At 47.2% G+C, this 21,801-nt stretch overlaps 38 non-coding genes across 38 annotated transcripts; all 38 read right to left on the bottom strand.

Annotated features, from left to right (window-relative positions):
• Positions 1-346: 346 nt before the first annotated feature.
• On the bottom strand, positions 347-419 carry TRNAV-AAC (transfer RNA valine (anticodon AAC)). Its single transcript has one exon. It is a non-coding gene; the product is annotated as a tRNA-Val (tRNA).
• Positions 420-803: 384 nt separating this feature from the next.
• Positions 804-875, bottom strand: TRNAP-CGG (transfer RNA proline (anticodon CGG)). The gene has a single exon. It is a non-coding gene; the product is annotated as a tRNA-Pro (tRNA).
• Positions 876-1,804: 929 nt separating this feature from the next.
• Positions 1,805-1,916, bottom strand: TRNAL-CAA (transfer RNA leucine (anticodon CAA)). The gene is made up of 2 exons: positions 1,879-1,916; positions 1,805-1,850 (listed from the first exon to the last, which is right to left on the bottom strand). It is a non-coding gene; the product is annotated as a tRNA-Leu (tRNA).
• Positions 1,917-2,211: 295 nt separating this feature from the next.
• TRNAV-AAC (transfer RNA valine (anticodon AAC)) lies at positions 2,212-2,284 on the bottom strand. Its single transcript has one exon. It is a non-coding gene; the product is annotated as a tRNA-Val (tRNA).
• A 385-nt stretch (positions 2,285-2,669) lies between these two features.
• TRNAP-AGG (transfer RNA proline (anticodon AGG)) lies at positions 2,670-2,741 on the bottom strand. Its single transcript has one exon. It is a non-coding gene; the product is annotated as a tRNA-Pro (tRNA).
• Positions 2,742-3,175: 434 nt separating this feature from the next.
• Positions 3,176-3,248, bottom strand: TRNAV-UAC (transfer RNA valine (anticodon UAC)). Its single transcript has one exon. It is a non-coding gene; the product is annotated as a tRNA-Val (tRNA).
• Positions 3,249-3,632: 384 nt separating this feature from the next.
• On the bottom strand, positions 3,633-3,704 carry TRNAP-CGG (transfer RNA proline (anticodon CGG)). The gene has a single exon. It is a non-coding gene; the product is annotated as a tRNA-Pro (tRNA).
• Positions 3,705-4,644: 940 nt separating this feature from the next.
• On the bottom strand, positions 4,645-4,756 carry TRNAL-CAA (transfer RNA leucine (anticodon CAA)). The gene is made up of 2 exons: positions 4,719-4,756; positions 4,645-4,690 (listed from the first exon to the last, which is right to left on the bottom strand). It is a non-coding gene; the product is annotated as a tRNA-Leu (tRNA).
• Positions 4,757-5,052: 296 nt separating this feature from the next.
• On the bottom strand, positions 5,053-5,125 carry TRNAV-AAC (transfer RNA valine (anticodon AAC)). Its single transcript has one exon. It is a non-coding gene; the product is annotated as a tRNA-Val (tRNA).
• A 386-nt stretch (positions 5,126-5,511) lies between these two features.
• TRNAP-AGG (transfer RNA proline (anticodon AGG)) lies at positions 5,512-5,583 on the bottom strand. Its single transcript has one exon. It is a non-coding gene; the product is annotated as a tRNA-Pro (tRNA).
• A 434-nt stretch (positions 5,584-6,017) lies between these two features.
• TRNAV-AAC (transfer RNA valine (anticodon AAC)) lies at positions 6,018-6,090 on the bottom strand. Its single transcript has one exon. It is a non-coding gene; the product is annotated as a tRNA-Val (tRNA).
• Positions 6,091-6,474: 384 nt separating this feature from the next.
• TRNAP-CGG (transfer RNA proline (anticodon CGG)) lies at positions 6,475-6,546 on the bottom strand. The gene has a single exon. It is a non-coding gene; the product is annotated as a tRNA-Pro (tRNA).
• Positions 6,547-7,475: 929 nt separating this feature from the next.
• TRNAL-CAA (transfer RNA leucine (anticodon CAA)) lies at positions 7,476-7,587 on the bottom strand. Its single transcript has 2 exons — positions 7,550-7,587; positions 7,476-7,521 (listed from the first exon to the last, which is right to left on the bottom strand). It is a non-coding gene; the product is annotated as a tRNA-Leu (tRNA).
• A 295-nt stretch (positions 7,588-7,882) lies between these two features.
• TRNAV-AAC (transfer RNA valine (anticodon AAC)) lies at positions 7,883-7,955 on the bottom strand. The gene has a single exon. It is a non-coding gene; the product is annotated as a tRNA-Val (tRNA).
• A 385-nt stretch (positions 7,956-8,340) lies between these two features.
• TRNAP-AGG (transfer RNA proline (anticodon AGG)) lies at positions 8,341-8,412 on the bottom strand. The gene has a single exon. It is a non-coding gene; the product is annotated as a tRNA-Pro (tRNA).
• A 434-nt stretch (positions 8,413-8,846) lies between these two features.
• On the bottom strand, positions 8,847-8,919 carry TRNAV-UAC (transfer RNA valine (anticodon UAC)). The gene has a single exon. It is a non-coding gene; the product is annotated as a tRNA-Val (tRNA).
• Positions 8,920-9,303: 384 nt separating this feature from the next.
• Positions 9,304-9,375, bottom strand: TRNAP-CGG (transfer RNA proline (anticodon CGG)). Its single transcript has one exon. It is a non-coding gene; the product is annotated as a tRNA-Pro (tRNA).
• Positions 9,376-10,315: 940 nt separating this feature from the next.
• TRNAL-CAA (transfer RNA leucine (anticodon CAA)) lies at positions 10,316-10,427 on the bottom strand. Its single transcript has 2 exons — positions 10,390-10,427; positions 10,316-10,361 (listed from the first exon to the last, which is right to left on the bottom strand). It is a non-coding gene; the product is annotated as a tRNA-Leu (tRNA).
• Positions 10,428-10,723: 296 nt separating this feature from the next.
• On the bottom strand, positions 10,724-10,796 carry TRNAV-AAC (transfer RNA valine (anticodon AAC)). Its single transcript has one exon. It is a non-coding gene; the product is annotated as a tRNA-Val (tRNA).
• A 386-nt stretch (positions 10,797-11,182) lies between these two features.
• Positions 11,183-11,254, bottom strand: TRNAP-AGG (transfer RNA proline (anticodon AGG)). The gene has a single exon. It is a non-coding gene; the product is annotated as a tRNA-Pro (tRNA).
• Positions 11,255-11,688: 434 nt separating this feature from the next.
• TRNAV-AAC (transfer RNA valine (anticodon AAC)) lies at positions 11,689-11,761 on the bottom strand. Its single transcript has one exon. It is a non-coding gene; the product is annotated as a tRNA-Val (tRNA).
• Positions 11,762-12,145: 384 nt separating this feature from the next.
• TRNAP-CGG (transfer RNA proline (anticodon CGG)) lies at positions 12,146-12,217 on the bottom strand. Its single transcript has one exon. It is a non-coding gene; the product is annotated as a tRNA-Pro (tRNA).
• Positions 12,218-13,146: 929 nt separating this feature from the next.
• Positions 13,147-13,258, bottom strand: TRNAL-CAA (transfer RNA leucine (anticodon CAA)). The gene is made up of 2 exons: positions 13,221-13,258; positions 13,147-13,192 (listed from the first exon to the last, which is right to left on the bottom strand). It is a non-coding gene; the product is annotated as a tRNA-Leu (tRNA).
• Positions 13,259-13,553: 295 nt separating this feature from the next.
• Positions 13,554-13,626, bottom strand: TRNAV-AAC (transfer RNA valine (anticodon AAC)). Its single transcript has one exon. It is a non-coding gene; the product is annotated as a tRNA-Val (tRNA).
• Positions 13,627-14,011: 385 nt separating this feature from the next.
• TRNAP-AGG (transfer RNA proline (anticodon AGG)) lies at positions 14,012-14,083 on the bottom strand. Its single transcript has one exon. It is a non-coding gene; the product is annotated as a tRNA-Pro (tRNA).
• A 434-nt stretch (positions 14,084-14,517) lies between these two features.
• TRNAV-UAC (transfer RNA valine (anticodon UAC)) lies at positions 14,518-14,590 on the bottom strand. The gene has a single exon. It is a non-coding gene; the product is annotated as a tRNA-Val (tRNA).
• Positions 14,591-14,974: 384 nt separating this feature from the next.
• TRNAP-CGG (transfer RNA proline (anticodon CGG)) lies at positions 14,975-15,046 on the bottom strand. The gene has a single exon. It is a non-coding gene; the product is annotated as a tRNA-Pro (tRNA).
• A 940-nt stretch (positions 15,047-15,986) lies between these two features.
• TRNAL-CAA (transfer RNA leucine (anticodon CAA)) lies at positions 15,987-16,098 on the bottom strand. Its single transcript has 2 exons — positions 16,061-16,098; positions 15,987-16,032 (listed from the first exon to the last, which is right to left on the bottom strand). It is a non-coding gene; the product is annotated as a tRNA-Leu (tRNA).
• Positions 16,099-16,393: 295 nt separating this feature from the next.
• Positions 16,394-16,466, bottom strand: TRNAV-AAC (transfer RNA valine (anticodon AAC)). The gene has a single exon. It is a non-coding gene; the product is annotated as a tRNA-Val (tRNA).
• Positions 16,467-16,851: 385 nt separating this feature from the next.
• On the bottom strand, positions 16,852-16,923 carry TRNAP-AGG (transfer RNA proline (anticodon AGG)). The gene has a single exon. It is a non-coding gene; the product is annotated as a tRNA-Pro (tRNA).
• Positions 16,924-17,357: 434 nt separating this feature from the next.
• On the bottom strand, positions 17,358-17,430 carry TRNAV-UAC (transfer RNA valine (anticodon UAC)). The gene has a single exon. It is a non-coding gene; the product is annotated as a tRNA-Val (tRNA).
• A 384-nt stretch (positions 17,431-17,814) lies between these two features.
• Positions 17,815-17,886, bottom strand: TRNAP-CGG (transfer RNA proline (anticodon CGG)). The gene has a single exon. It is a non-coding gene; the product is annotated as a tRNA-Pro (tRNA).
• Positions 17,887-18,826: 940 nt separating this feature from the next.
• On the bottom strand, positions 18,827-18,938 carry TRNAL-CAA (transfer RNA leucine (anticodon CAA)). Its single transcript has 2 exons — positions 18,901-18,938; positions 18,827-18,872 (listed from the first exon to the last, which is right to left on the bottom strand). It is a non-coding gene; the product is annotated as a tRNA-Leu (tRNA).
• A 296-nt stretch (positions 18,939-19,234) lies between these two features.
• Positions 19,235-19,307, bottom strand: TRNAV-AAC (transfer RNA valine (anticodon AAC)). The gene has a single exon. It is a non-coding gene; the product is annotated as a tRNA-Val (tRNA).
• Positions 19,308-19,693: 386 nt separating this feature from the next.
• On the bottom strand, positions 19,694-19,765 carry TRNAP-AGG (transfer RNA proline (anticodon AGG)). Its single transcript has one exon. It is a non-coding gene; the product is annotated as a tRNA-Pro (tRNA).
• Positions 19,766-20,199: 434 nt separating this feature from the next.
• TRNAV-AAC (transfer RNA valine (anticodon AAC)) lies at positions 20,200-20,272 on the bottom strand. The gene has a single exon. It is a non-coding gene; the product is annotated as a tRNA-Val (tRNA).
• Positions 20,273-20,656: 384 nt separating this feature from the next.
• On the bottom strand, positions 20,657-20,728 carry TRNAP-CGG (transfer RNA proline (anticodon CGG)). The gene has a single exon. It is a non-coding gene; the product is annotated as a tRNA-Pro (tRNA).
• A 929-nt stretch (positions 20,729-21,657) lies between these two features.
• Positions 21,658-21,769, bottom strand: TRNAL-CAA (transfer RNA leucine (anticodon CAA)). Its single transcript has 2 exons — positions 21,732-21,769; positions 21,658-21,703 (listed from the first exon to the last, which is right to left on the bottom strand). It is a non-coding gene; the product is annotated as a tRNA-Leu (tRNA).
• Positions 21,770-21,801: the final 32 nt, after the last annotated feature.

Genomic DNA, 21,801 nt, shown 5'->3' with positions numbered 1-21,801 from the left:
CTCTCTTCTGCAATATGATTGCTGTCTTTTCCATGGCCGTCATCAAACAAGAAATTAAAAAGCCTCTGTCCTTCAGACAGTTTGTTTTCTCTAAGTGTCTGCTTGCGGTGAGGACAAGAAAAGCATTTCTGCTCTCATTCCTTGCTTTCATGAAGTAGGCCCACCCTTCAGAGCAAAGGGCGAGCAAGCGAATGGCGCAAGCTATCGTCACTTCTCTTTTCGAGCTGTCACTGAGATCCCTGGAGCACACTACGTCAGGTTGGTGAGGGATAGACAGCCTCTATTATCTCAGCTTTCCTATAAAGTCAGCCAGTAAAGGCAAACACTGTTAAAAACAGCAAACCGCTGTTTCTGCCCGGTCTCGAACCAGGGACCTTTCGCGTGTTAGGCAAACGTGATAACCACTACACTACAGAAACAGACACTAACTCAGGAATCTTGTTGGCATGTATTGGGCTGGAATGCACAGACTAAGGGCCAATGTCCTTGAAGCTCAAAGTTGGGCTCTCCTTACCCGGTCTCTATTTCTTTGGAAGACAGGAATGAGGACCACTTTTATTCCAAGAGGCGATTTTGAAACCATATCCTGAAATTACACTAGAAAAACACTATGCATGTAATGTTCCTACCATGCTGGTCTGGCCCAGAAAAGCAGTTGCAAAGAAGTCCTGCACTCCTTTATCCCGCCACAAGTGGAAAATAGCGTGCAGGGTAAGGAACTTTCTCGACATACATAGCGTCTTATAGCATTGAAAAGAAGAAATGCTCCTATATTACAAGCATCCTGAAAATGTCCACAGCATGGGCTCGTCCGGGATTTGAACCCAGGACCTCTCGCACCCGAAGCGAGAATCATACCCCTAGACCAACGAGCCTGAGTGGCCAGGAGACATTTTGAACAATTTCTGAAGCGTCTTTCAGAAAAAAAGCAGGGCTATTTGGCTAGTCTCCCTCTAAGTGAGCCTCACAACGTCATGTTTTCTCTCAAGTTGTTGTTTTTTCACTCTAGCAAGAAAGGGGGCAGCCAATCTCCTATCAGCCAGTGAGCAGAAAAAAGGCACAGATGAGAACAGCAAGCACTTTCTGGCAATTGTTCTCCTCTGCAAGTCCTGGACCCTTGCCCCATAGACTTCCACACCAGAAGCAATGAAGGGCCCACCATTTCCTGCGCCTGAGAAAGAGGGGTTTGATATTTGGATTCAAACGCGCTCGATCAGGCTCAATCAGGCGAGATTTATATGAGTGGCTCACAGGCCTGAAACACTCACCTGGGAGACCCAGAGTGGCTGACTTCTCAGTATAGCCATTGTTGGGCGAGTCACCTCCTTTCCTCCTGCCTCAATCTAGAATTGGCTGCAAATCATAAGAGAGAGTGCAATGCCCGTGTGCAGTGCCTACTCCCAGCTACCTCTCTGTCTTCCTTATGTAAATTAGAATTTGCAAGGGGGGACCAATGGCATTCTGCTCCTCCCACATAACCAGGAAGCCCTGTTGAACATGTCTGCCTGTGTTTTTGCAGGGACAGTGCCTTCTCTGCCCAAAAGGTGGCAGGAGAGCCTCACAACAAATGATGGGATCAACTGCTTAGTTAGAAACCCAGCATGGCAGTTACTGTGATGGAGTGCAAATTTAATGGAAGGTGTGCCTGAGGTGTCATTTCCAGAAATCCATGGAATTGTGATTGAGGGCCCAGCCTGATTGTTGGTGGATTTCTCTTCACATGCTACAGGTTCCTGCAAAGATTGTGGTGTTTGCCGGGAACGCACTGCAAAAAACAGGAAGATTTACGGGTGTAAAAGGGACCTGTCAGAAGTGGGATTTGAACCCACGCCTCCATGAGGAGACCAGAAGGCTCAGCTACACTGAAGATCAAGCTCTCTTGAGTCTGGCGCCTTAGACCACTCGGCCATCCTGACGGCTCATGAGGGGGGCTTAGGTCTAACTCTTCTATCTGCACCTGCCAATGTTTCCACTTACAACCTTCACAGCAATGTCACAGGTGTAAAGGCCCCAACAATACAACATAGCTTAAACAAAATAAAAATAGGCACAAGAACGACCCCCAGATGATGGATGCAGATAACTTTGTTTCGTCTTGCAAAGGTAAAGAAAGTTTCCCACGGCTCACTGTGTTCAAAGACCACCTCTTCTTAAACTTGCATTCAGATAATAAGGTTTTAGAGTGTGCACATAAAAGCAGCCAACGCTCAGTGTTTCTGCCCGGTCTCGAACCGGGGACCTTTCGCGTGTTAGGCGAACGTGATGACCACTACACTACAGAAACGACCTTGCTGCTTACTACTGTTAAAGCAAAGTTCCTCTCAAGGCTTCACCCTACTTCTATTCTGCTGTATCAGCAGCGGCTCAGAATGTGCAGAACAAGTGTGAAAACCTCAGAGATATCATCCAACATGCTTGCAATTAGACGTATTCAAAATTTACTTGTGCAGGCATCGACAGACAAATATCTGATGCCTAAATGTCTGCGAGTACAGCTTGGGAAAGCATCACCTGGGACACACTGAGACTGAGCAGGTAGGCAGAAAAAGCACGGTGATCCATTTTTCTTCTGCAGTTAGGAATATGTTGCGCAACAATGCACCGAGTATTACTAGAAATAGTCAGGCATAGTGCATTTTTAGTACGATTTGTATGTTTAGCTCTAAAAAGGGCTCGTCTGGGATTTGAACCCGGGACCTCTCGCACCCTAAGCGAGAATCATACCCCTAGACCAACGAGCCACGCAAGAGTCACCTCTGACACGGCTCCAGGGGTTAGTGGCAGCTAGTCAGTGAATGCTTCACCCAAAGCAAGTAACTGCACATGTTGCTCTCTTCTGCAATATGATTGCTGTCTTTTCCATGGCCGTCATCAAACAAGAAATTAAAAAGCCTCTGTCCTTCAGACAGTTTGTTTTCTCTAAGTGTCTGCTTGTGGTGAGGACAAGAAAAGCATTTCTGCTCTCATTCCTTGCTTTCATGAAGTAGGCCCACCCTTCAGAGCAAAGGGCGAGCAAGCGAATGGCGCAAGCTATCGTCACTTCTCTTTTCGAGCTGTCACTGAGATCCCTGGAGCACACTACGTCAGGTTGGTGAGGGATAGACAGCCTCTATTATCTCAGCTTTCCTATAAAGTCAGCCAGTAAAGGCAAACACTGTTAAAAACAGCAAACCGCTGTTTCTGCCCGGTCTCGAACCAGGGACCTTTCGCGTGTAAGGCGAACGTGATAACCACTACACTACAGAAACAGACACTAACTCAGGAATCTTGTTGGCATGTATTGGGCTGGAATGCACAGACTAAGGGCCAATGTCCTTGAAGCTCAAAGTTGGGCTCTCCTTACCCGGTCTCTATTTCTTTGGAAGACAGGAATGAGGACCACTTTTATTCCAAGAGGCGATTTTGAAACCATATCCTGAAATTACACTAGAAAAACACTATGCATGTAATGTTCCTACCATGCTGGTCTGGCCCAGAAAAGCAGTTGCAAAGAAGTCCTGCACTCCTTTATCCCGCCACAAGTGGAAAATAGCGTGCAGGGTAAGGAACTTTCTCGACATACACAGCGTCTTATAGCATTGAAAAGAAGAAATGCTCCTATATTACAAGCATCCTGAAAATGTCCACAGCATGGGCTCGTCCGGGATTTGAACCCAGGACCTCTCGCACCCGAAGCGAGAATCATACCCCTAGACCAACGAGCCTGAGTGGCCAGGAGACATTTTGAACAATTTCTGAAGCGTCTTTCAGAAAAAAAGCAGGGCTATTTGGCTAGTCTCCCTCTAAGTGAGCCTCACAACGTCATGTTTTCTCTCAAGTTGTTGTTTTTTCACTCTAGCAAGAAAGGGGGCAGCCAATCTCCTATCAGCCAGTGAGCAGAAAAAAGGCACAGATGAGAACAGCAAGCACTTTCTGGCAATTGTTCTCCTCTGCAAGTCCTGGACCCTTGCCCCATAGACTTCCACACCAGAAGCAATGAAGGGCCCACCATTTCCTGCGCCTGAGAAAGAGGGGTTTGATATTTGGATTCAAACGCGCTCGCTCAGCGCTCGATCAGGCTCGATCAGGCGAGATTTATATGAGTGGTTCACAGGCCTGAAACACTCACCTGGGAGACCCAGAGTGGCTGACTTCTCAGTATAGCCATTGTTGGGCGAGTCACCTCCTTTCCTCCTGCCTCAATCTAGAATTGGCTGCAAATCATAAGAGAGAGTGCAATGCCCGTGTGCAGTGCCTACTCCCAGCTACCTCTCTGTCTTCCTTATGTAAATTAGAATTTGCAAGGGGGGACCAATGGCATTCTGCTCCTCCCACATAACCAGGAAGCCCTGTTGAACATGTCTGCCTGTGTTTTTGCAGGGACAGTGCCTTCTCTGCCCAAAAGGTGGCAGGAGAGCCTCACAACAAATGATGGGATCAACTGCTCAGTTAGAAACCCAGCATGGCAGTTACTGTGATGGAGTGCAAATTTAATGGAAGGTGTGCCTGAGGTGTCATTTCCAGAAATCCATGGAATTGTGATTAAGGGCCCAGCCTGATTGTTGGTGGATTTCTCTTCACATGCTACAGGTTCCTGCAAAGATTGTGGTGTTTGCCGGGAACGCACTGCAAAAAACAGGAAGATTTACGGGTGTAAAAGGGACCTGTCAGAAGTGGGATTTGAACCCACGCCTCCATGAGGAGACCAGAAGGCTCAGCTACACTGAAGATCAAGCTCTCTTGAGTCTGGCGCCTTAGACCACTCGGCCATCCTGACGGCTCATGAGGGGGGGCTTAGGTCTAACTCTTCTATCTGCACCTGCCAATGTTTCCACTTACAACCTTCACAGCAATGTCACAGGTGTAAAGGCCCCAACAATACAACATAGCTTAAACAAAATAAAAATAGGCACAAGAACGACCCCCAGATGATGGATGCAGATAACTTTGTTTCGTCTTGCAAAGGTAAAGAAAGTTTCCCACGGCTCACTGTGTTCAAAGACCACCTCTTCTTAAACTTGCATTCAGATAATAAGGTTTTAGAGTGTGCACATAAAAGCAGCCAACGCTCAGTGTTTCTGCCCGGTATCGAACCAGGGACCTTTCGCGTGTTAGGCGAACGTGATGACCACTACACTACAGAAACGACCTTGCTGCTTGCTACTGTTAAAGCAAAGTTCCTCTCAAGGCTTCACCCTACTTCTATTCTGCTGTATCAGCAGCGGCTCAGAATGTGCAGAACAAGTGTGAAAACCTCAGAGATATCATCCAACATGCTTGCAATTAGACGTATTCAAAATTTACTTGTGCAGGCATCGACAGACAAATATCTGATGCCTAAATGTCTGCGAGTACAGCTTGGGAAAGCATCACCTGGGACACACTGAGACTAAGCAGGTAGGCAGAAAAAGCACGGTGATCCATTTTTCTACTGAGGTTAGGAATATGTTAAGCAAAAAATCAACCGAGTATTACTAGAAATAGTCAGGCATAGTGCATTTTTAGTACGATTTGTATGTTTAGCTCAAAAAAGGGCTCGTCCGGGATTTGAACCCGGGACCTCTCGCACCCTAAGCAAGAATCATACCCCTAGACCAACGAGCCACGCAAGAGTCACCTCTGACATGGCTCCAGGGGTTAGTGGCAGCTAGTCGGTGAATGCTTCACCCAAAGCAAGCAACTGCACATGTTGCTCTCTTCTGCAATATGATTGCTGTCTTTTCCATGGCCGTCATCAAACAAGAAATTAAAAAGCCTCTGTCCTTCAGACAGTTTGTTTTCTCTAAGTGTCTGCTTGCGGTGAGGACAAGAAAAGCATTTCTGCTCTCATTCCTTGCTTTCATGAAGTAGGCCCACCCTTCAGAGCAAAGGGCGAGCAAGCGAATGGCGCAAGCTATCGTCACTTCTCTTTTCGAGCTGTCACTGAGATCCCTGGAGCACACTACGTCAGGTTGGTGAGGGATAGACAGCCTCTATTATCTCAGCTTTCCTATAAAGTCAGCCAGTAAAGGCAAACACTGTTAAAAACAGCAAACCGCTGTTTCTGCCCGGTCTCGAACCAGGGACCTTTCGCGTGTTAGGCAAACGTGATAACCACTACACTACAGAAACAGACACTAACTCAGGAATCTTGTTGGCATGTATTGGGCTGGAATGCACAGACTAAGGGCCAATGTCCTTGAAGCTCAAAGTTGGGCTCTCCTTACCCGGTCTCTATTTCTTTGGAAGACAGGAATGAGGACCACTTTTATTCCAAGAGGCGATTTTGAAACCATATCCTGAAATTACACTAGAAAAACACTATGCATGTAATGTTCCTACCATGCTGGTCTGGCCCAGAAAAGCAGTTGCAAAGAAGTCCTGCACTCCTTTATCCCGCCACAAGTGGAAAATAGCGTGCAGGGTAAGGAACTTTCTCGACATACATAGCGTCTTATAGCATTGAAAAGAAGAAATGCTCCTATATTACAAGCATCCTGAAAATGTCCACAGCATGGGCTCGTCCGGGATTTGAACCCAGGACCTCTCGCACCCGAAGCGAGAATCATACCCCTAGACCAACGAGCCTGAGTGGCCAGGAGACATTTTGAACAATTTCTGAAGCGTCTTTCAGAAAAAAAGCAGGGCTATTTGGCTAGTCTCCCTCTAAGTGAGCCTCACAACGTCATGTTTTCTCTCAAGTTGTTGTTTTTTCACTCTAGCAAGAAAGGGGGCAGCCAATCTCCTATCAGCCAGTGAGCAGAAAAAAGGCACAGATGAGAACAGCAAGCACTTTCTGGCAATTGTTCTCCTCTGCAAGTCCTGGACCCTTGCCCCATAGACTTCCACACCAGAAGCAATGAAGGGCCCACCATTTCCTGCGCCTGAGAAAGAGGGGTTTGATATTTGGATTCAAACGCGCTCGATCAGGCTCAATCAGGCGAGATTTATATGAGTGGCTCACAGGCCTGAAACACTCACCTGGGAGACCCAGAGTGGCTGACTTCTCAGTATAGCCATTGTTGGGCGAGTCACCTCCTTTCCTCCTGCCTCAATCTAGAATTGGCTGCAAATCATAAGAGAGAGTGCAATGCCCGTGTGCAGTGCCTACTCCCAGCTACCTCTCTGTCTTCCTTATGTAAATTAGAATTTGCAAGGGGGGACCAATGGCATTCTGCTCCTCCCACATAACCAGGAAGCCCTGTTGAACATGTCTGCCTGTGTTTTTGCAGGGACAGTGCCTTCTCTGCCCAAAAGGTGGCAGGAGAGCCTCACAACAAATGATGGGATCAACTGCTTAGTTAGAAACCCAGCATGGCAGTTACTGTGATGGAGTGCAAATTTAATGGAAGGTGTGCCTGAGGTGTCATTTCCAGAAATCCATGGAATTGTGATTGAGGGCCCAGCCTGATTGTTGGTGGATTTCTCTTCACATGCTACAGGTTCCTGCAAAGATTGTGGTGTTTGCCGGGAACGCACTGCAAAAAACAGGAAGATTTACGGGTGTAAAAGGGACCTGTCAGAAGTGGGATTTGAACCCACGCCTCCATGAGGAGACCAGAAGGCTCAGCTACACTGAAGATCAAGCTCTCTTGAGTCTGGCGCCTTAGACCACTCGGCCATCCTGACGGCTCATGAGGGGGGCTTAGGTCTAACTCTTCTATCTGCACCTGCCAATGTTTCCACTTACAACCTTCACAGCAATGTCACAGGTGTAAAGGCCCCAACAATACAACATAGCTTAAACAAAATAAAAATAGGCACAAGAACGACCCCCAGATGATGGATGCAGATAACTTTGTTTCGTCTTGCAAAGGTAAAGAAAGTTTCCCACGGCTCACTGTGTTCAAAGACCACCTCTTCTTAAACTTGCATTCAGATAATAAGGTTTTAGAGTGTGCACATAAAAGCAGCCAACGCTCAGTGTTTCTGCCCGGTCTCGAACCGGGGACCTTTCGCGTGTTAGGCGAACGTGATGACCACTACACTACAGAAACGACCTTGCTGCTTACTACTGTTAAAGCAAAGTTCCTCTCAAGGCTTCACCCTACTTCTATTCTGCTGTATCAGCAGCGGCTCAGAATGTGCAGAACAAGTGTGAAAACCTCAGAGATATCATCCAACATGCTTGCAATTAGACGTATTCAAAATTTACTTGTGCAGGCATCGACAGACAAATATCTGATGCCTAAATGTCTGCGAGTACAGCTTGGGAAAGCATCACCTGGGACACACTGAGACTGAGCAGGTAGGCAGAAAAAGCACGGTGATCCATTTTTCTTCTGCAGTTAGGAATATGTTGCGCAACAATGCACCGAGTATTACTAGAAATAGTCAGGCATAGTGCATTTTTAGTACGATTTGTATGTTTAGCTCTAAAAAGGGCTCGTCTGGGATTTGAACCCGGGACCTCTCGCACCCTAAGCGAGAATCATACCCCTAGACCAACGAGCCACGCAAGAGTCACCTCTGACACGGCTCCAGGGGTTAGTGGCAGCTAGTCAGTGAATGCTTCACCCAAAGCAAGCAACTGCACATGTTGCTCTCTTCTGCAATATGATTGCTGTCTTTTCCATGGCCGTCATCAAACAAGAAATTAAAAAGCCTCTGTCCTTCAGACAGTTTGTTTTCTCTAAGTGTCTGCTTGTGGTGAGGACAAGAAAAGCATTTCTGCTCTCATTCCTTGCTTTCATGAAGTAGGCCCACCCTTCAGAGCAAAGGGCGAGCAAGCGAATGGCGCAAGCTATCGTCACTTCTCTTTTCGAGCTGTCACTGAGATCCCTGGAGCACACTACGTCAGGTTGGTGAGGGATAGACAGCCTCTATTATCTCAGCTTTCCTATAAAGTCAGCCAGTAAAGGCAAACACTGTTAAAAACAGCAAACCGCTGTTTCTGCCCGGTCTCGAACCAGGGACCTTTCGCGTGTAAGGCGAACGTGATAACCACTACACTACAGAAACAGACACTAACTCAGGAATCTTGTTGGCATGTATTGGGCTGGAATGCACAGACTAAGGGCCAATGTCCTTGAAGCTCAAAGTTGGGCTCTCCTTACCCGGTCTCTATTTCTTTGGAAGACAGGAATGAGGACCACTTTTATTCCAAGAGGCGATTTTGAAACCATATCCTGAAATTACACTAGAAAAACACTATGCATGTAATGTTCCTACCATGCTGGTCTGGCCCAGAAAAGCAGTTGCAAAGAAGTCCTGCACTCCTTTATCCCGCCACAAGTGGAAAATAGCGTGCAGGGTAAGGAACTTTCTCGACATACACAGCGTCTTATAGCATTGAAAAGAAGAAATGCTCCTATATTACAAGCATCCTGAAAATGTCCACAGCATGGGCTCGTCCGGGATTTGAACCCAGGACCTCTCGCACCCGAAGCGAGAATCATACCCCTAGACCAACGAGCCTGAGTGGCCAGGAGACATTTTGAACAATTTCTGAAGCGTCTTTCAGAAAAAAAGCAGGGCTATTTGGCTAGTCTCCCTCTAAGTGAGCCTCACAACGTCATGTTTTCTCTCAAGTTGTTGTTTTTTCACTCTAGCAAGAAAGGGGGCAGCCAATCTCCTATCAGCCAGTGAGCAGAAAAAAGGCACAGATGAGAACAGCAAGCACTTTCTGGCAATTGTTCTCCTCTGCAAGTCCTGGACCCTTGCCCCATAGACTTCCACACCAGAAGCAATGAAGGGCCCACCATTTCCTGCGCCTGAGAAAGAGGGGTTTGATATTTGGATTCAAACGCGCTCGCTCAGCGCTCGATCAGGCTCGATCAGGCGAGATTTATATGAGTGGTTCACAGGCCTGAAACACTCACCTGGGAGACCCAGAGTGGCTGACTTCTCAGTATAGCCATTGTTGGGCGAGTCACCTCCTTTCCTCCTGCCTCAATCTAGAATTGGCTGCAAATCATAAGAGAGAGTGCAATGCCCGTGTGCAGTGCCTACTCCCAGCTACCTCTCTGTCTTCCTTATGTAAATTAGAATTTGCAAGGGGGGACCAATGGCATTCTGCTCCTCCCACATAACCAGGAAGCCCTGTTGAACATGTCTGCCTGTGTTTTTGCAGGGACAGTGCCTTCTCTGCCCAAAAGGTGGCAGGAGAGCCTCACAACAAATGATGGGATCAACTGCTCAGTTAGAAACCCAGCATGGCAGTTACTGTGATGGAGTGCAAATTTAATGGAAGGTGTGCCTGAGGTGTCATTTCCAGAAATCCATGGAATTGTGATTAAGGGCCCAGCCTGATTGTTGGTGGATTTCTCTTCACATGCTACAGGTTCCTGCAAAGATTGTGGTGTTTGCCGGGAACGCACTGCAAAAAACAGGAAGATTTACGGGTGTAAAAGGGACCTGTCAGAAGTGGGATTTGAACCCACGCCTCCATGAGGAGACCAGAAGGCTCAGCTACACTGAAGATCAAGCTCTCTTGAGTCTGGCGCCTTAGACCACTCGGCCATCCTGACGGCTCATGAGGGGGGGCTTAGGTCTAACTCTTCTATCTGCACCTGCCAATGTTTCCACTTACAACCTTCACAGCAATGTCACAGGTGTAAAGGCCCCAACAATACAACATAGCTTAAACAAAATAAAAATAGGCACAAGAACGACCCCCAGATGATGGATGCAGATAACTTTGTTTCGTCTTGCAAAGGTAAAGAAAGTTTCCCACGGCTCACTGTGTTCAAAGACCACCTCTTCTTAAACTTGCATTCAGATAATAAGGTTTTAGAGTGTGCACATAAAAGCAGCCAACGCTCAGTGTTTCTGCCCGGTATCGAACCAGGGACCTTTCGCGTGTTAGGCGAACGTGATGACCACTACACTACAGAAACGACCTTGCTGCTTGCTACTGTTAAAGCAAAGTTCCTCTCAAGGCTTCACCCTACTTCTATTCTGCTGTATCAGCAGCGGCTCAGAATGTGCAGAACAAGTGTGAAAACCTCAGAGATATCATCCAACATGCTTGCAATTAGACGTATTCAAAATTTACTTGTGCAGGCATCGACAGACAAATATCTGATGCCTAAATGTCTGCGAGTACAGCTTGGGAAAGCATCACCTGGGACACACTGAGACTAAGCAGGTAGGCAGAAAAAGCACGGTGATCCATTTTTCTACTGAGGTTAGGAATATGTTAAGCAAAAAATCAACCGAGTATTACTAGAAATAGTCAGGCATAGTGCATTTTTAGTACGATTTGTATGTTTAGCTCAAAAAAGGGCTCGTCCGGGATTTGAACCCGGGACCTCTCGCACCCTAAGCAAGAATCATACCCCTAGACCAACGAGCCACGCAAGAGTCACCTCTGACATGGCTCCAGGGGTTAGTGGCAGCTAGTCGGTGAATGCTTCACCCAAAGCAAGCAACTGCACATGTTGCTCTCTTCTGCAATATGATTGCTGTCTTTTCCATGGCCGTCATCAAACAAGAAATTAAAAAGCCTCTGTCCTTCAGACAGTTTGTTTTCTCTAAGTGTCTGCTTGCGGTGAGGACAAGAAAAGCATTTCTGCTCTCATTCCTTGCTTTCATGAAGTAGGCCCACCCTTCAGAGCAAAGGGCGAGCAAGCGAATGGCGCAAGCTATCGTCACTTCTCTTTTCGAGCTGTCACTGAGATCCCTGGAGCACACTACGTCAGGTTGGTGAGGGATAGACAGCCTCTATTATCTCAGCTTTCCTATAAAGTCAGCCAGTAAAGGCAAACACTGTTAAAAACAGCAAACCGCTGTTTCTGCCCGGTCTCGAACCAGGGACCTTTCGCGTGTTAGGCAAACGTGATAACCACTACACTACAGAAACAGACACTAACTCAGGAATCTTGTTGGCATGTATTGGGCTGGAATGCACAGACTAAGGGCCAATGTCCTTGAAGCTCAAAGTTGGGCTCTCCTTACCCGGTCTCTATTTCTTTGGAAGACAGGAATGAGGACCACTTTTATTCCAAGAGGCGATTTTGAAACCATATCCTGAAATTACACTAGAAAAACACTATGCATGTAATGTTCCTACCATGCTGGTCTGGCCCAGAAAAGCAGTTGCAAAGAAGTCCTGCACTCCTTTATCCCGCCACAAGTGGAAAATAGCGTGCAGGGTAAGGAACTTTCTCGACATACATAGCGTCTTATAGCATTGAAAAGAAGAAATGCTCCTATATTACAAGCATCCTGAAAATGTCCACAGCATGGGCTCGTCCGGGATTTGAACCCAGGACCTCTCGCACCCGAAGCGAGAATCATACCCCTAGACCAACGAGCCTGAGTGGCCAGGAGACATTTTGAACAATTTCTGAAGCGTCTTTCAGAAAAAAAGCAGGGCTATTTGGCTAGTCTCCCTCTAAGTGAGCCTCACAACGTCATGTTTTCTCTCAAGTTGTTGTTTTTTCACTCTAGCAAGAAAGGGGGCAGCCAATCTCCTATCAGCCAGTGAGCAGAAAAAAGGCACAGATGAGAACAGCAAGCACTTTCTGGCAATTGTTCTCCTCTGCAAGTCCTGGACCCTTGCCCCATAGACTTCCACACCAGAAGCAATGAAGGGCCCACCATTTCCTGCGCCTGAGAAAGAGGGGTTTGATATTTGGATTCAAACGCGCTCGATCAGGCTCAATCAGGCGAGATTTATATGAGTGGCTCACAGGCCTGAAACACTCACCTGGGAGACCCAGAGTGGCTGACTTCTCAGTATAGCCATTGTTGGGCGAGTCACCTCCTTTCCTCCTGCCTCAATCTAGAATTGGCTGCAAATCATAAGAGAGAGTGCAATGCCCGTGTGCAGTGCCTACTCCCAGCTACCTCTCTGTCTTCCTTATGTAAATTAGAATTTGCAAGGGGGGACCAATGGCATTCTGCTCCTCCCACATAACCAGGAAGCCCTGTTGAACATGTCTGCCTGTGTTTTTGCAGGGACAGTGCCTTCTCTGCCCAAAAGGTGGCAGGAGAGCCTCACAACAAATGATGGGATCAACTGCTTAGTTAGAAACCCAGCATGGCAGTTACTGTGATGGAGTGCAAATTTAATGGAAGGTGTGCCTGAGGTGTCATTTCCAGAAATCCATGGAATTGTGATTGAGGGCCCAGCCTGATTGTTGGTGGATTTCTCTTCACATGCTACAGGTTCCTGCAAAGATTGTGGTGTTTGCCGGGAACGCACTGCAAAAAACAGGAAGATTTACGGGTGTAAAAGGGACCTGTCAGAAGTGGGATTTGAACCCACGCCTCCATGAGGAGACCAGAAGGCTCAGCTACACTGAAGATCAAGCTCTCTTGAGTCTGGCGCCTTAGACCACTCGGCCATCCTGACGGCTCATGAGGGGGGCTTAGGTCTAACTCTTCTATCTGCACCTGCCAATGTTTCCACTTACAACCTTCACAGCAATGTCACAGGTGTAAAGGCCCCAACAATACAACATAGCTTAAACAAAATAAAAATAGGCACAAGAACGACCCCCAGATGATGGATGCAGATAACTTTGTTTCGTCTTGCAAAGGTAAAGAAAGTTTCCCACGGCTCACTGTGTTCAAAGACCACCTCTTCTTAAACTTGCATTCAGATAATAAGGTTTTAGAGTGTGCACATAAAAGCAGCCAACGCTCAGTGTTTCTGCCCGGTCTCGAACCGGGGACCTTTCGCGTGTTAGGCGAACGTGATGACCACTACACTACAGAAACGACCTTGCTGCTTACTACTGTTAAAGCAAAGTTCCTCTCAAGGCTTCACCCTACTTCTATTCTGCTGTATCAGCAGCGGCTCAGAATGTGCAGAACAAGTGTGAAAACCTCAGAGATATCATCCAACATGCTTGCAATTAGACGTATTCAAAATTTACTTGTGCAGGCATCGACAGACAAATATCTGATGCCTAAATGTCTGCGAGTACAGCTTGGGAAAGCATCACCTGGGACACACTGAGACTGAGCAGGTAGGCAGAAAAAGCACGGTGATCCATTTTTCTTCTGCAGTTAGGAATATGTTGCGCAACAATGCACCGAGTATTACTAGAAATAGTCAGGCATAGTGCATTTTTAGTACGATTTGTATGTTTAGCTCTAAAAAGGGCTCGTCTGGGATTTGAACCCGGGACCTCTCGCACCCTAAGCGAGAATCATACCCCTAGACCAACGAGCCACGCAAGAGTCACCTCTGACACGGCTCCAGGGGTTAGTGGCAGCTAGTCAGTGAATGCTTCACCCAAAGCAAGCAACTGCACATGTTGCTCTCTTCTGCAATATGATTGCTGTCTTTTCCATGGCCGTCATCAAACAAGAAATTAAAAAGCCTCTGTCCTTCAGACAGTTTGTTTTCTCTAAGTGTCTGCTTGTGGTGAGGACAAGAAAAGCATTTCTGCTCTCATTCCTTGCTTTCATGAAGTAGGCCCACCCTTCAGAGCAAAGGGCGAGCAAGCGAATGGCGCAAGCTATCGTCACTTCTCTTTTCGAGCTGTCACTGAGATCCCTGGAGCACACTACGTCAGGTTGGTGAGGGATAGACAGCCTCTATTATCTCAGCTTTCCTATAAAGTCAGCCAGTAAAGGCAAACACTGTTAAAAACAGCAAACCGCTGTTTCTGCCCGGTCTCGAACCAGGGACCTTTCGCGTGTAAGGCGAACGTGATAACCACTACACTACAGAAACAGACACTAACTCAGGAATCTTGTTGGCATGTATTGGGCTGGAATGCACAGACTAAGGGCCAATGTCCTTGAAGCTCAAAGTTGGGCTCTCCTTACCCGGTCTCTATTTCTTTGGAAGACAGGAATGAGGACCACTTTTATTCCAAGAGGCGATTTTGAAACCATATCCTGAAATTACACTAGAAAAACACTATGCATGTAATGTTCCTACCATGCTGGTCTGGCCCAGAAAAGCAGTTGCAAAGAAGTCCTGCACTCCTTTATCCCGCCACAAGTGGAAAATAGCGTGCAGGGTAAGGAACTTTCTCGACATACACAGCGTCTTATAGCATTGAAAAGAAGAAATGCTCCTATATTACAAGCATCCTGAAAATGTCCACAGCATGGGCTCGTCCGGGATTTGAACCCAGGACCTCTCGCACCCGAAGCGAGAATCATACCCCTAGACCAACGAGCCTGAGTGGCCAGGAGACATTTTGAACAATTTCTGAAGCGTCTTTCAGAAAAAAAGCAGGGCTATTTGGCTAGTCTCCCTCTAAGTGAGCCTCACAACGTCATGTTTTCTCTCAAGTTGTTGTTTTTTCACTCTAGCAAGAAAGGGGGCAGCCAATCTCCTATCAGCCAGTGAGCAGAAAAAAGGCACAGATGAGAACAGCAAGCACTTTCTGGCAATTGTTCTCCTCTGCAAGTCCTGGACCCTTGCCCCATAGACTTCCACACCAGAAGCAATGAAGGGCCCACCATTTCCTGCGCCTGAGAAAGAGGGGTTTGATATTTGGATTCAAACGCGCTCGCTCAGCGCTCGATCAGGCTCGATCAGGCGAGATTTATATGAGTGGTTCACAGGCCTGAAACACTCACCTGGGAGACCCAGAGTGGCTGACTTCTCAGTATAGCCATTGTTGGGCGAGTCACCTCCTTTCCTCCTGCCTCAATCTAGAATTGGCTGCAAATCATAAGAGAGAGTGCAATGCCCGTGTGCAGTGCCTACTCCCAGCTACCTCTCTGTCTTCCTTATGTAAATTAGAATTTGCAAGGGGGGACCAATGGCATTCTGCTCCTCCCACATAACCAGGAAGCCCTGTTGAACATGTCTGCCTGTGTTTTTGCAGGGACAGTGCCTTCTCTGCCCAAAAGGTGGCAGGAGAGCCTCACAACAAATGATGGGATCAACTGCTCAGTTAGAAACCCAGCATGGCAGTTACTGTGATGGAGTGCAAATTTAATGGAAGGTGTGCCTGAGGTGTCATTTCCAGAAATCCATGGAATTGTGATTAAGGGCCCAGCCTGATTGTTGGTGGATTTCTCTTCACATGCTACAGGTTCCTGCAAAGATTGTGGTGTTTGCCGGGAACGCACTGCAAAAAACAGGAAGATTTACGGGTGTAAAAGGGACCTGTCAGAAGTGGGATTTGAACCCACGCCTCCATGAGGAGACCAGAAGGCTCAGCTACACTGAAGATCAAGCTCTCTTGAGTCTGGCGCCTTAGACCACTCGGCCATCCTGACGGCTCATGAGGGGGGCTTAGGTCTAACTCTTCTATCTGCACCTGCCAATGTTTCCACTTACAACCTTCACAGCAATGTCACAGGTGTAAAGGCCCCAACAATACAACATAGCTTAAACAAAATAAAAATAGGCACAAGAACGACCCCCAGATGATGGATGCAGATAACTTTGTTTCGTCTTGCAAAGGTAAAGAAAGTTTCCCACGGCTCACTGTGTTCAAAGACCACCTCTTCTTAAACTTGCATTCAGATAATAAGGTTTTAGAGTGTGCACATAAAAGCAGCCAACGCTCAGTGTTTCTGCCCGGTCTCGAACCGGGGACCTTTCGCGTGTTAGGCGAACGTGATGACCACTACACTACAGAAACGACCTTGCTGCTTACTACTGTTAAAGCAAAGTTCCTCTCAAGGCTTCACCCTACTTCTATTCTGCTGTATCAGCAGCGGCTCAGAATGTGCAGAACAAGTGTGAAAACCTCAGAGATATCATCCAACATGCTTGCAATTAGACGTATTCAAAATTTACTTGTGCAGGCATCGACAGACAAATATCTGATGCCTAAATGTCTGCGAGTACAGCTTGGGAAAGCATCACCTGGGACACACTGAGACTGAGCAGGTAGGCAGAAAAAGCACGGTGATCCATTTTTCTTCTGCAGTTAGGAATATGTTGCGCAACAATGCACCGAGTATTACTAGAAATAGTCAGGCATAGTGCATTTTTAGTACGATTTGTATGTTTAGCTCTAAAAAGGGCTCGTCTGGGATTTGAACCCGGGACCTCTCGCACCCTAAGCGAGAATCATACCCCTAGACCAACGAGCCACGCAAGAGTCACCTCTGACACGGCTCCAGGGGTTAGTGGCAGCTAGTCAGTGAATGCTTCACCCAAAGCAAGTAACTGCACATGTTGCTCTCTTCTGCAATATGATTGCTGTCTTTTCCATGGCCGTCATCAAACAAGAAATTAAAAAGCCTCTGTCCTTCAGACAGTTTGTTTTCTCTAAGTGTCTGCTTGTGGTGAGGACAAGAAAAGCATTTCTGCTCTCATTCCTTGCTTTCATGAAGTAGGCCCACCCTTCAGAGCAAAGGGCGAGCAAGCGAATGGCGCAAGCTATCGTCACTTCTCTTTTCGAGCTGTCACTGAGATCCCTGGAGCACACTACGTCAGGTTGGTGAGGGATAGACAGCCTCTATTATCTCAGCTTTCCTATAAAGTCAGCCAGTAAAGGCAAACACTGTTAAAAACAGCAAACCGCTGTTTCTGCCCGGTCTCGAACCAGGGACCTTTCGCGTGTAAGGCGAACGTGATAACCACTACACTACAGAAACAGACACTAACTCAGGAATCTTGTTGGCATGTATTGGGCTGGAATGCACAGACTAAGGGCCAATGTCCTTGAAGCTCAAAGTTGGGCTCTCCTTACCCGGTCTCTATTTCTTTGGAAGACAGGAATGAGGACCACTTTTATTCCAAGAGGCGATTTTGAAACCATATCCTGAAATTACACTAGAAAAACACTATGCATGTAATGTTCCTACCATGCTGGTCTGGCCCAGAAAAGCAGTTGCAAAGAAGTCCTGCACTCCTTTATCCCGCCACAAGTGGAAAATAGCGTGCAGGGTAAGGAACTTTCTCGACATACACAGCGTCTTATAGCATTGAAAAGAAGAAATGCTCCTATATTACAAGCATCCTGAAAATGTCCACAGCATGGGCTCGTCCGGGATTTGAACCCAGGACCTCTCGCACCCGAAGCGAGAATCATACCCCTAGACCAACGAGCCTGAGTGGCCAGGAGACATTTTGAACAATTTCTGAAGCGTCTTTCAGAAAAAAAGCAGGGCTATTTGGCTAGTCTCCCTCTAAGTGAGCCTCACAACGTCATGTTTTCTCTCAAGTTGTTGTTTTTTCACTCTAGCAAGAAAGGGGGCAGCCAATCTCCTATCAGCCAGTGAGCAGAAAAAAGGCACAGATGAGAACAGCAAGCACTTTCTGGCAATTGTTCTCCTCTGCAAGTCCTGGACCCTTGCCCCATAGACTTCCACACCAGAAGCAATGAAGGGCCCACCATTTCCTGCGCCTGAGAAAGAGGGGTTTGATATTTGGATTCAAACGCGCTCGCTCAGCGCTCGATCAGGCTCGATCAGGCGAGATTTATATGAGTGGTTCACAGGCCTGAAACACTCACCTGGGAGACCCAGAGTGGCTGACTTCTCAGTATAGCCATTGTTGGGCGAGTCACCTCCTTTCCTCCTGCCTCAATCTAGAATTGGCTGCAAATCATAAGAGAGAGTGCAATGCCCGTGTGCAGTGCCTACTCCCAGCTACCTCTCTGTCTTCCTTATGTAAATTAGAATTTGCAAGGGGGGACCAATGGCATTCTGCTCCTCCCACATAACCAGGAAGCCCTGTTGAACATGTCTGCCTGTGTTTTTGCAGGGACAGTGCCTTCTCTGCCCAAAAGGTGGCAGGAGAGCCTCACAACAAATGATGGGATCAACTGCTCAGTTAGAAACCCAGCATGGCAGTTACTGTGATGGAGTGCAAATTTAATGGAAGGTGTGCCTGAGGTGTCATTTCCAGAAATCCATGGAATTGTGATTAAGGGCCCAGCCTGATTGTTGGTGGATTTCTCTTCACATGCTACAGGTTCCTGCAAAGATTGTGGTGTTTGCCGGGAACGCACTGCAAAAAACAGGAAGATTTACGGGTGTAAAAGGGACCTGTCAGAAGTGGGATTTGAACCCACGCCTCCATGAGGAGACCAGAAGGCTCAGCTACACTGAAGATCAAGCTCTCTTGAGTCTGGCGCCTTAGACCACTCGGCCATCCTGACGGCTCATGAGGGGGGGCTTAGGTCTAACTCTTCTATCTGCACCTGCCAATGTTTCCACTTACAACCTTCACAGCAATGTCACAGGTGTAAAGGCCCCAACAATACAACATAGCTTAAACAAAATAAAAATAGGCACAAGAACGACCCCCAGATGATGGATGCAGATAACTTTGTTTCGTCTTGCAAAGGTAAAGAAAGTTTCCCACGGCTCACTGTGTTCAAAGACCACCTCTTCTTAAACTTGCATTCAGATAATAAGGTTTTAGAGTGTGCACATAAAAGCAGCCAACGCTCAGTGTTTCTGCCCGGTATCGAACCAGGGACCTTTCGCGTGTTAGGCGAACGTGATGACCACTACACTACAGAAACGACCTTGCTGCTTGCTACTGTTAAAGCAAAGTTCCTCTCAAGGCTTCACCCTACTTCTATTCTGCTGTATCAGCAGCGGCTCAGAATGTGCAGAACAAGTGTGAAAACCTCAGAGATATCATCCAACATGCTTGCAATTAGACGTATTCAAAATTTACTTGTGCAGGCATCGACAGACAAATATCTGATGCCTAAATGTCTGCGAGTACAGCTTGGGAAAGCATCACCTGGGACACACTGAGACTAAGCAGGTAGGCAGAAAAAGCACGGTGATCCATTTTTCTACTGAGGTTAGGAATATGTTAAGCAAAAAATCAACCGAGTATTACTAGAAATAGTCAGGCATAGTGCATTTTTAGTACGATTTGTATGTTTAGCTCAAAAAAGGGCTCGTCCGGGATTTGAACCCGGGACCTCTCGCACCCTAAGCAAGAATCATACCCCTAGACCAACGAGCCACGCAAGAGTCACCTCTGACATGGCTCCAGGGGTTAGTGGCAGCTAGTCGGTGAATGCTTCACCCAAAGCAAGCAACTGCACATGTTGCTCTCTTCTGCAATATGATTGCTGTCTTTTCCATGGCCGTCATCAAACAAGAAATTAAAAAGCCTCTGTCCTTCAGACAGTTTGTTTTCTCTAAGTGTCTGCTTGCGGTGAGGACAAGAAAAGCATTTCTGCTCTCATTCCTTGCTTTCATGAAGTAGGCCCACCCTTCAGAGCAAAGGGCGAGCAAGCGAATGGCGCAAGCTATCGTCACTTCTCTTTTCGAGCTGTCACTGAGATCCCTGGAGCACACTACGTCAGGTTGGTGAGGGATAGACAGCCTCTATTATCTCAGCTTTCCTATAAAGTCAGCCAGTAAAGGCAAACACTGTTAAAAACAGCAAACCGCTGTTTCTGCCCGGTCTCGAACCAGGGACCTTTCGCGTGTTAGGCAAACGTGATAACCACTACACTACAGAAACAGACACTAACTCAGGAATCTTGTTGGCATGTATTGGGCTGGAATGCACAGACTAAGGGCCAATGTCCTTGAAGCTCAAAGTTGGGCTCTCCTTACCCGGTCTCTATTTCTTTGGAAGACAGGAATGAGGACCACTTTTATTCCAAGAGGCGATTTTGAAACCATATCCTGAAATTACACTAGAAAAACACTATGCATGTAATGTTCCTACCATGCTGGTCTGGCCCAGAAAAGCAGTTGCAAAGAAGTCCTGCACTCCTTTATCCCGCCACAAGTGGAAAATAGCGTGCAGGGTAAGGAACTTTCTCGACATACATAGCGTCTTATAGCATTGAAAAGAAGAAATGCTCCTATATTACAAGCATCCTGAAAATGTCCACAGCATGGGCTCGTCCGGGATTTGAACCCAGGACCTCTCGCACCCGAAGCGAGAATCATACCCCTAGACCAACGAGCCTGAGTGGCCAGGAGACATTTTGAACAATTTCTGAAGCGTCTTTCAGAAAAAAAGCAGGGCTATTTGGCTAGTCTCCCTCTAAGTGAGCCTCACAACGTCATGTTTTCTCTCAAGTTGTTGTTTTTTCACTCTAGCAAGAAAGGGGGCAGCCAATCTCCTATCAGCCAGTGAGCAGAAAAAAGGCACAGATGAGAACAGCAAGCACTTTCTGGCAATTGTTCTCCTCTGCAAGTCCTGGACCCTTGCCCCATAGACTTCCACACCAGAAGCAATGAAGGGCCCACCATTTCCTGCGCCTGAGAAAGAGGGGTTTGATATTTGGATTCAAACGCGCTCGATCAGGCTCAATCAGGCGAGATTTATATGAGTGGCTCACAGGCCTGAAACACTCACCTGGGAGACCCAGAGTGGCTGACTTCTCAGTATAGCCATTGTTGGGCGAGTCACCTCCTTTCCTCCTGCCTCAATCTAGAATTGGCTGCAAATCATAAGAGAGAGTGCAATGCCCGTGTGCAGTGCCTACTCCCAGCTACCTCTCTGTCTTCCTTATGTAAATTAGAATTTGCAAGGGGGGACCAATGGCATTCTGCTCCTCCCACATAACCAGGAAGCCCTGTTGAACATGTCTGCCTGTGTTTTTGCAGGGACAGTGCCTTCTCTGCCCAAAAGGTGGCAGGAGAGCCTCACAACAAATGATGGGATCAACTGCTTAGTTAGAAACCCAGCATGGCAGTTACTGTGATGGAGTGCAAATTTAATGGAAGGTGTGCCTGAGGTGTCATTTCCAGAAATCCATGGAATTGTGATTGAGGGCCCAGCCTGATTGTTGGTGGATTTCTCTTCACATGCTACAGGTTCCTGCAAAGATTGTGGTGTTTGCCGGGAACGCACTGCAAAAAACAGGAAGATTTACGGGTGTAAAAGGGACCTGTCAGAAGTGGGATTTGAACCCACGCCTCCATGAGGAGACCAGAAGGCTCAGCTACACTGAAGATCAAGCTCTCTTGAGTCTGGCGCCTTAGACCACTCGGCCATCCTGACGGCTCATGAGGGGGGCTTAGGTCTAACTCTTC

The sequence above is a fragment of the Lissotriton helveticus genome, chromosome 10 (genome assembly GCF_964261635.1).
Source record: "Lissotriton helveticus chromosome 10, aLisHel1.1, whole genome shotgun sequence".
Classification (NCBI taxonomy): domain Eukaryota; kingdom Metazoa; phylum Chordata; class Amphibia; order Caudata; family Salamandridae; genus Lissotriton; species Lissotriton helveticus.
Note: the sequence above shows the minus strand (reverse complement) of the source record. Positions and strands in the feature narration are given on the sequence as shown.